This window comes from Hordeum vulgare, chromosome 2H, assembly GCF_904849725.1.
Source record: "Hordeum vulgare subsp. vulgare chromosome 2H, MorexV3_pseudomolecules_assembly, whole genome shotgun sequence".
Classification (NCBI taxonomy): Eukaryota; Viridiplantae; Streptophyta; class Magnoliopsida; order Poales; family Poaceae; genus Hordeum; species Hordeum vulgare.
In genome coordinates this window covers 56509568-56520187 of record NC_058519.1, presented here as the reverse complement: position 1 = coordinate 56520187, position 10620 = coordinate 56509568, and positions in this window count along the sequence as shown.

Here is a 10620-nt window from a genome sequence, read left to right as displayed (position 1 = left end):
ATCGAACCATAAGTCCTGAAGTGTTTAAGTCTATCTCGACTTGCAAGTCAGCTCATGAAGTTTGGATTAAACTTGAAGATATATATGGTGGGTCCAATCTTGATGAAGACGGTATTATGATGAAGGAGTTGGTGCATGAACTCTTCACTCTTTTCGATCTTAAAGAGTCCACCGCTACTTCCATATCCGATTGCTTGCACACCTCAGCATCTTCAATCTCACAAGGTAATGACATGGTGAGTGAAGAAATATATGTTGATGAAAATGTCATAGCCTCTATGGACACGAGCATATCTAGCACCACACATAGTGTAAATTATTGTGCTGATAGGTCATGCATTTCACCTAAAGATTCCTTGACAAATGTCTGTGGTGATATGCGTGCTTCCTCGTGTCCTCTTGATCAAAATATCTTGTTTCTCCCTAGTTGCTCTATGACTGATCATTTAGGAGATATCAAGAAATATGAAGTACTTTTGACTAATGAAGAATCTGATTCACCAAAAGAATCATCATCAACTCCTCCAGTTCACATGTGCCTCATGGCAAGAGGTAATAATGAGGTATCATCTTCCCTGTGCAATAACGATGATATTTGCGATGAGGATGATGATGATGAGTTGACTGAAAATATCTATGTGATCAGTAAAATTCTTCATAAAGCTAAAAATAACGCTCTTCAAAGATTCCAAGATGTTCTTGCTTACTTTGAAAATTGTAATGATTCACTTAATCATGAACAAGCTAAAAGTGAACAACTTGAACATGAACTTGAGAAGAGTCATCAAGCATGTAGAGACTTAAGATCTTTAAAAGGAGAGATTGAAGTTGCTCATGATAAACTTAAAAAGGATTTTGAGGTCCTTCTCCTTGAATGCAATAATGTCAAGGGAGAGCTCATCAAAACCTCTAAGATCTATGAGGAGCTTCAATCTACTCATGAGAAGTCTCTATTTGCTACTTACTCCTCTCATATTGTTGATGATACTTGTACATCTAACTCTACCTCATTTGAAGTATCAACATTGAAGGAGAATGTTGAGCTACGTGCTCAACTTGATTTACTAACTAGCAATTATGGGAAGTTGGAAGAAAACCATGTAATGCTCACAAGCTCTCATGCCGATCTTCTAACATCCCATAATGTGCAAAAGTTAGCTTATGAGGCTATCATCACCAAGGTAACATCAAGCGAGCCTCATGTGGACAATGGCACTACTTCTAGTCAAAGTACTATATTTCCATGTGCTAGTCCTCGTAATTCGTCTACTCATAATGTTGCTACCTCGTGTGATGAATTACTTTCCTTGCCTTGTTGCTCTAACATTGAAGCTTACACTTCCTCTAGTACTTGCATTGATACTAACCGTGCAGAGGAAATCAAAGAGCTCAAGGCCCAAGTCACTTCTTTGAAGAAAGACTTGGAACAGTGTCACAAAGGGATGCCCACACTCAACAACGTCCTGTGTGAGCAAACATCTCCGAATGACAAAAATGAGTTTGGAGTAAAGTCAAACAAGAACAAGAGGGGCCTCGAACAAGTCAAGAATTCGGCCAAAATCATTTGCTTCAAGTGCAAAGTTAAAGGGCACCATGTTAGATCTTGCCCTCTAAATAGGAAGTCTCAAAGTCACAAGCAACAAGGGAAGCGGCCACAAACTCAATCACATATTCAACTACAAGTTGAAGGAAGGCCTCTTACCAATAAGACCCAAGCCAACACTCCCCTAGGTGAGAAATCAACTCGGAAGAAAACAAAGGGTAGATGTTGCTACTTATGTCGTGAGAAGGGTCACGTCGCTTCGTCTTGCACGAAAGGTAACTTATCCAACCCAATCACTATTGATGATACATATTCCCTTGGGAAGGATAAGGTTGGCAATGTGTTTGCCAAGTTTGTTGGTACTCAAAATGGTGTCAAGAAAAGAACCAGTTGGGTTGCCAAGCCTATTGTGATTAACCTCTTAGGACCCAACGTAGTTAGGGACCAACAAGCTCGAACTTTATCAATAGGTGACCTTGGAGGACATTAGAGACTTGGATACATAATGAAGAATTAAGGGGTCTTCATCATTCATATTATCTCAAGCCAAGTCATTTGGATTATCGAGTTCCTATCTTATATCCAATGTGCCTCCTTACGGTAACTTATACTTAAACTGTTTACATTGTTAGGTGCTTGCCCCTTTGCATGTTGTGGTTTTGTACCTTGCATGCGTTTGTATATGTTGTGCTTCCAAACTTGCTTATCTTGAGTAATCGAGTATGTGTATGTTGTTTTGCACATCATGTACATGTGAGTCCTGCATTGAGCCTATTTGCATCTTGTCTGTATTTTTGTTGGCTCTTGTGAGAGATTAATAGATTATCCTATTGTGGGGGAGTGATGTGCTTTGCACACCTCACAATCCTATAAATGTGTATACATGGGGAATACCACTTAGTTTTGATGCTTCAAGATTATCTAGTGTCTATGTGGTATGTCTTACTCATGAGAAATTCAAATTATATATGGTCCATTAAGTATGTCTTGTTGGTTTTAATTTGCCACTTGTTAATGTTATTGGTTTATCACATTATGGGGGAGTAAAATGCTATGTGCATATTACAAACCTAGAAAATGTGTACATTTGACGTATTGCCACTTAGCGTTGATATCGTAAACTATCTTGTTCCTAGGTGGCATGCTAGCTCTACAAGTGTCATTTGCTTGCGTTTTATGGGTAAAGATGATCTTGGATATATTTGTGATCTACCAATGAGTATCATTTCAAAAATACTTCTTGTCCTTGACAATTGGTATTCCCATCATATGATTGGAATTGATAATCATCTTTACATTGGATTTTGTGTTTCGTTTGTCTTTCTTGCCTCTTATGAATCTATTTTTAATATGTCTAGTGTGGTTATAGATATAGAGAAAGTGATGATCCCATCGTGTGCGTTCTGTATTCAAATGCAAATTCTATATAATGCACGTCCCTTGGGGGAGCTATCCTATTCCCTTTAAAAACACTCTCTTTATTCACCCATCATAAAATCATTTGATCCTCATCAAGTGTGTGTTGATGGGAGGCAAGTCTTGCTCTTTATGATGCTTTGTGCCATCATGAAACTTTGTAGAGGGCTTTGTTTGTTGGAACCTAGCTCTCTCTTAGAAACTAGATACCTCTGTTTGTTTTCCTTCAAATGGTTTCTTGTTGCCTTCTATTTGACATGTGTCAATGGATATCTCATTCCTTGATGTATCTTTTAATTGATATCTTTCAAGTGATAGTTCTTTTGTTTTAGGATCTTATTGTCACTTGATATCTTGTCTTTTGATGACTTATCAACTTTGTGTTGAGTTGATTCTTGAGAGTTTTGAGCATGCATATCTAGCTACTATATACAACTTCTTTTGCTTGCTTTCCTCCTTTGACCCAATATATAAGGGAAACTCCACCCTGTCATAAATTGGCTAAAGTGTGCATGAAATTCAAATTCATATCTATATGCACATATGTGTGTGGAGTTTGTCCTATGTATTGTTGGTTTTCTAACTCTTTGGTCCCAATGAGTTTGGGCACCATTTTGTTTGTTTTGTTTGTTCCAGGAACAACTGGAGATGCATTGGATGCTCGGCTCACCTATAAGGAAGATGTTGAGACCATGTGATTATTGGAGCCAAGTTAGGATAATCAAAGAACAACTATCTACTACATCAATCCAATGTTGTCTCGGTAACAACTATCCACTTCATGCATTCTTTTCTTACAAGGACCCAACCTGTCTTTTCTTTTCCAGGTTGCATCATGGCATGAATCTCTTGATTTGTTCTCGTAGTACTTGTTTGCTTTCTCAAAGCATCTGAACGATGATGTCTTACTGCTAGTTGGGATGTCTTTGATGTTCGTATGTTGGAAGTTCATATTATACAATAAGAAAATATTAGGCCATGTGCTATGCTTCCAAGCAAAAGATCTCAATGATATATTTATGACTTCCCCTTTTGGATATCTAGTGTTCTTCCTTCTTGTAACCATTTCGTGTGTACATCCTTCTTTGTGGATATATATATCATCATGATTGTCTTCTACTTAGAATCTTGGTCACATGAGAGAAGTTACATCTCTAATTGATATCCTCTTTTCTTTCACGTCCACCGCTGCATTTCCTTTTTCGGTTTTGGTGACAACGTGAAAGGATTTGTTTTGAGTGCGTATCTTATTTTCCTACATCTTGGTGCACTCTTTGGCCGTGAAGATTATTTTTCCTCATGCTTGTCTTGATGAGGGTTTTGCCATTTTCAATTAGTATCCCTCCTCTTGACAAGATTCTTACTTCCTATCTTCACAATGGGTTGTCACAAGCATCGGTTCTTATTTTGTTTATTAGTAAGCTTGTGAACCCATTTTCTAGTATGTGTGTGTGGGAATGATATGTCTTGCACTTTGTATCTCATATTCATCAAGACTATGTTGATGAGCAATGCTCATCCTTATCTTAAGTCTTCTCAAGTGCTTTGCCATGACTCACACACATTACTTTGGTTGAGCTTATTCTTAAGTTGCTTCCTTTACATGTTGCTCAACCATTAGTTTTGTGCAATTGATATGCCTATTGTCTCATCTATCTTCTTGCACTCGTTGTGTGTGTCTATTAATTCTGAGGGAGCAACGATCCTATTTTGTGCACCTATGTCAAATACAAAAATCTCATATTAGTGCACAAATCATGGGGAGCTTCTCTAGTTTTTGATAAAGCACTCTGTTTCCTCTATCATAATATGTTTTATTCATGTGGTTCGAAGGACCATATGATTGTTTGTTCCATCTGGAATTCTTTGATTGCTTGCCTTCATCTTTGTATGTCTTTGTGGCATACGATCCTTTTATTTGCAACCTTTGGGTCCTCAATATAGTTTGTTTTCCTCCAACTACTTATCATTGTATTTGTGTATTTTTCTACACTCATTTGCTGAGAAGTACACACTTTTTGGAGGACCACCTACTATTTTGGCTTTCTAAACTTGTCGTCCATTTTGGCAATCGATGCCACTGGGGGAGAAGTTTAGAGAGTTTACTTTGGATATGTTTAGAGGGTTTTGCTTTTATTGCGTAAGCATTTACATCTTGCACACATGCATTATTACCTTGTATGTGTGCGCTTGGTTATGCTTATTTCTTTACATAAATTCTCTTGAAGTGGTTGTCTTCAATTACCAAAATGGGGGAGATTGTTAGAGCATATATCTCCATATGTGGTTTTGGTAATTGATGACAACTCCTATGGACTAATGGTTGCTTTAAGTTATATTTATAGGACTTGTCCATAGGCACTTCTTGAAGTCCATCTGTTGGGTTCAAGGAGTTTATATGTTGACCAAGATGTTATTCAAGTTATTATCCAAAGAATGGTCATAGAAACACTAGGTTGATCAAGATCTCAGACAAAGAGTAAATCAAGATGATCAACACACAAAGCGTATAAGATGTACCGAGAGGGATCAAGTGATCCCATGGTATGGTAAGCATTGTCCATTACGTGTTTGTGTACTAACCCATGGTCTTTGTGAGACTCCTATGTGGGGGTTAGGTGTGTTTCCATTGGGCTTGCGTCAAAAGGAAGATCTCATACAACCCATGAAGGATGACGTCAAGTGGTGATCGTCATCAAGATTGTGGTGTGCAAGTTCAAGTGGATCAACATGAATATATCATTGAAACTATTGTCAATGATCATGTGTTGATAAGGACAATCTCATGTGCTAACAAGGACAAGATCAAGATAAGCATTCCTGAGCACTACATGCTTGATTCTTGTGGATGTTCACATGGTGGATAGGACAAGATCAAGATAAGCATTCTTGAGCACTACATGCTTGATTCTTGTGGATGTTCACACATGGTGGACAAATGAAGATAAATACATAAGCTAGGCTTTCCGCATTGTGTATGGGAAAGCTACTTGAAGACTTCATCATGACTTGCTTTCAACTTGAGCCAAGAAGGAACAACAACATCAAGCTCAGGTGAAAGGGCTAACTCAAAGGTATCAGTTCCTTTGACGTTAGTTGTGCGGAGTGATGATCAGCGAATAAAAGTATACACTCAAGTATGGATCATCAGTACTCTTTTATGATTCTTGAGTCCTTAGGGATCCCGCACTATTAAGAGGGGATCACAGGTTTGCGATGAACTTGCTCAAACTACATCATCACTTTCTGCTCAGACCACATCTTCACTGTTTTCTTGTTATCTGAAAACAGAACCAGTGCCTCGGACATCCGGCTTTCTCCGGACGTCCGAGGACCGGACGACTGACTAGTTCGGAAATCCGGAATCCTATACCAGAGAAATCAAAGCCATATAACTCGGACATCCGGCTTTCTCCGGACGTCCGAGGACCGGACGACTGACTAGTTCGGAAATCCGGAATCCTATACCAGAGAAATCAGAGCCATATAACTCGGACTTCCGGCTACCTCCGGACGTCCGAGGCCCGGATGTCCGGCCAAGTCCCGGAAATCCGGAAGCCTGCACCAGTAGAAGTTGAGTTCTATATCTCGGAAATCCGGCTCCCTCCGGACGACCGAGCGCCGAACGTCCGACACCCGTCGGAAATCCGGAACCTACCACCAGTAGAAGTTGAGCTGTATAACACGGGCTTCTGGGCCACTCCGGACGTCCGTATGCTGATGAATTCAAATATGTTCAGGCACATCTACAGGCCTCGGATGACCGACCCCTGTCGGACGTCCGGCCGCTGATGAATTCAGAAGAGTTCCAGTCATGCCTAAAAGTCTCGGACGTCCGACCCCGGTCGGACGTCCGGCCCCTCACGGACGCCCGGACTTCCGACAACTGTCGGACGCCCGGACTTCCGACAACTGTCGGACATCCGGATCCTGTGTGACTTAAAGTGTCCCCAACGGCTCTTTTTCTCTCCCCACTATAAATACCCCCTCCCACTTCGTGAGAGGGTTGCCCAACACAGCCTTATCCTCATAAGAACACATTTCCACCTCACACACATTTGCTCACTCCAAATCTTAGATCCCAAGAGCATTTGTGAGCCCCTTTGAGAGTTGTTCCAATCAAAAGATAGATCTTCTCCCTCTCCTTCTCTCAACCCAAGCTATTTGTGATTTGAGCAAGTTTTGAGCATTCCCCGTGATCTTGTTACTCTTGGAGGTTGGAGACTCCTAGGCGGTAGGAGTTCTTCGGAGAGGAATCAATCCGTGTGATTTCCCCCGGAAAAGTTTGTGAGGGTTTGGAAGCCACCTCAAAGGCTTACCACTAGTGGTTGAGAAACGCCTTCGTGGTGTTATCTCAAAGGGAGAATAGGGTGAGCCTTCGTGGCGTTGGTGTGCCTTCGTGGTAACATCCACCTCTCTAACGGTGACTAGCTTCCCTCCAAGGAAGTGAACATCGGGATACATCTTCGTCTCAGTGACCTTGGTTATCCTTAACCCTAACTCCTTACTTGTGGTTTACTTGTGTTGTTTGAGCATACATACATTGCATATTGCTTGTGCTCATTATATTGTGTTGGCCATTTCTTGTACAAGATTAATCATTCAAGCATACCCCCTATATTCACACGTACATACCTGCAGCCCTTGATATATCGTGTGATATAGTGTGATCTAGTATCTTGTGTTGTTCACCTACTTGTCGTGTGATATAGCTCAAGTAAGTTTGTGTAACTTACTTGTGCTTGTTAGTAACTGCATTGTGTCCATCTTAGTAGATCGTGTTGTTGATACACGTTGCAGTGCCTAGTGCATTTAGGATTTGTGCTTGACAAGTACCCTCTTAGTTTATTTCTGCATCAGGTTCAAGCCAAATCTGAAGAAGTTTTTAAATAGCCTATTCACCCCCTCTAGGCGTCATCGAGGTCTTTTCAGCTGGGCCAGCGGTACTACCGCCAGCTCTAGCGGTACTACCGCTAGGGCCAGCCGTACTACCGCCAGCTCGAGCGGTACTACCGCTAGGGCCAGCGGTAATACCGCTAGGTCTAGCGGTACTACTGCTCGCCACTGAAACCGTCATAACTTTCGCATACGAGCTCCGAATTGAGCAAACCCAAACTTGTTGGATTCAGGATGACAAGAGCTATCCAAACAGTGACCATGCAGATATGAAAACGCCAATGATATAGAGATGTGAGACCTCTATGAATGAAGAACCTGCAAAAACTCCAACATCGAAAACATCATAGTAGATGCATATGGACTCCGTTTTCGATGAACTCGAGCTTGTCATGAAGATGACCATAAGCTCTAAAACTCACAAAGAGAAACACCAAATAAGAACCAAGAAGTATGATGCAAGGATGCAAATGGTTTGAGCTCTCAACGGACGATATGATCAAGCTACTCACTTGAGAGCCCCCCCCCCTTGACAGTACAACAATCTATCCTAAAACAGAAATCTATCAAGGGCAAACCTATACCTTGCACCTCGACATCTTGAGCTAGATGATGATGATCTTGGCTTTCTCAAGATGGACCACCTTTCTTGATTGCGTTGGCTTGATGAAGACTAGTTGATTGCTCCCCTATACTCACTATGGGTGAGCCACTCTTCAACATATCTTCACAAGTTCACTGCCACCATAATGGACGGCAAGCTTCAAGCATGATATATTCGTGCTGATCTACTTGAACTTGCACACCGCAATCTTGATGACGATCACCACTTGACGTCATCCTTCATGGGTTGTATGAGATCTTCCTTTTGACGCAAGCCCATGGAAACACACATAACCCCCACATAGAACTCTCATGAAGACCATGGGATAGTACACAAACACGCAATGGACATTGCTTACCATACCATGGATCACTTGATCCCTCTCGGTACATCTTGTATGCTCTGTGTGTTGATCATCTTCATTTACTCTTTGTCTCAGATCTTGATCAACCTGGTGTCTCTATGACAATTCTTTGGATAATACCTTGAATACCATCTTGGTCATTATATAAACTCCTTGAACCCAACAGATGGACTTCAAGAAGTGCCTATGGACAAATCCTATAAATATAACTTAAAGGCAACCATTAGTCCATAGGAATTGTCATCAATTACCAAAACCACATATGGAGATATATGCTCTAACAATAATTGCGACTGAACATATCTGATAGTTGTACACAGTAAGCATTTTGTTTGTGAACATAGTATGTAACAGTAGAGAGTTAGCATTCTGTTTATACGTGTGACAATGATTGTTGTTGATATTTGTTAGTCTAAATTTTGCTACGAGGTGCTTTGGGCAGATTGTGTAAGTTTGATTATAACATATTGTGGTGTTTGGAAGTCAAATTTATGTTCATATGAACAACAAATTGATACAAAATGACACATCTCATTTAATCGTATCAATGATATAGTCCAAGGGCATTACAGACTTTTCACATACCATAGCACACACAAGCTAAAAAACATGCATTAAAAAGAACTCGTTGGCTTATTATCTAGAGCTTATTTACAACTTATTTTCACAACATGCATCAAAACAAGTGTCCCTAAGATCTATTGCGTTGGCATTGGGGCCACTTATAGACATGTACCGTCTTCCACCAAGGACCCCCCCCCCCCCGCCCCGCCTTAGTTGAACATGGAGTTCTTGCAAGGAAAAAAAAGCCTTAATAAGAGTTGAGATATATTTCCTCCGTACCTAAATAATTATAGTTGGGAAGAACTAGACTAGTCCTTCTCAACTATCATTGTCTAGAAACGGAGGGAGTATAAAATGTCATAAGTATTTTGATTTTTATTCATGATGGGTTAGAGATATGCCTACTCCAACTTATTTTATACGGTGTGTTAGTTTTATATTTTATATTTTTAGCTAAGCTTATATAAAATCTATCAATATCCACAATGCTAAATAAATAAATTTCAAGAACATATTTCATGATGAATCTATATAATACTAATTTGGCATTATAGATGTTGATCGCTTTCCTACAATGCCAAATGTTTCAACTAAATCACAGCTAGAAACATTTGGACTTTAAAAATAACTAATATACCTCATAAAAACGAACAGGGAGGTAGTAATATTTGTTAGATTGATCTCTTTCTCAATGGGCCCAACGGCCCATTGGACCTTGACTCACGCCCTGATCGGGGGCATCCAGCCCAAGCAAGGCTGGTGGGCCCCTGTCGCGCAGTGCTATAAAGAGGAGGTGGGGACCGTGGCACAAGTTACGAGGTTCGCCGCCGCCACTGGTTCCCCACTCCTAACCCTAATCCGATCCAGAGGGTAGCACTGAAGCGATGGGAAGTCCATCACCGTCACTACCGGATCTCTCTCCTTCCCCACCGTCGTCACCACCTCACGATGGACGCCGGAGGGAGCTCATCGAGCACGCTACAAGGTAATAATTTAGCCTTGACGATCCACGGGATCTATCAAGGGTATCATGAGCCACAAGGCTTTAGATGAGTTTCGGTTGAAACATGTACAAGAAAAGATTTCCCCATCCCCGATATGAACCCGAGAAGGGCAAAGTTCTAAGAAGAGAAAAGTTTCACCGGAGTCTTCTTCGGCAAAGAAGCGCCGCCGCAAGGCCGCGCCTGTTCCTCTCGATCCCCACACACATCGGCAAGCCGAGGTGTGGGGAAG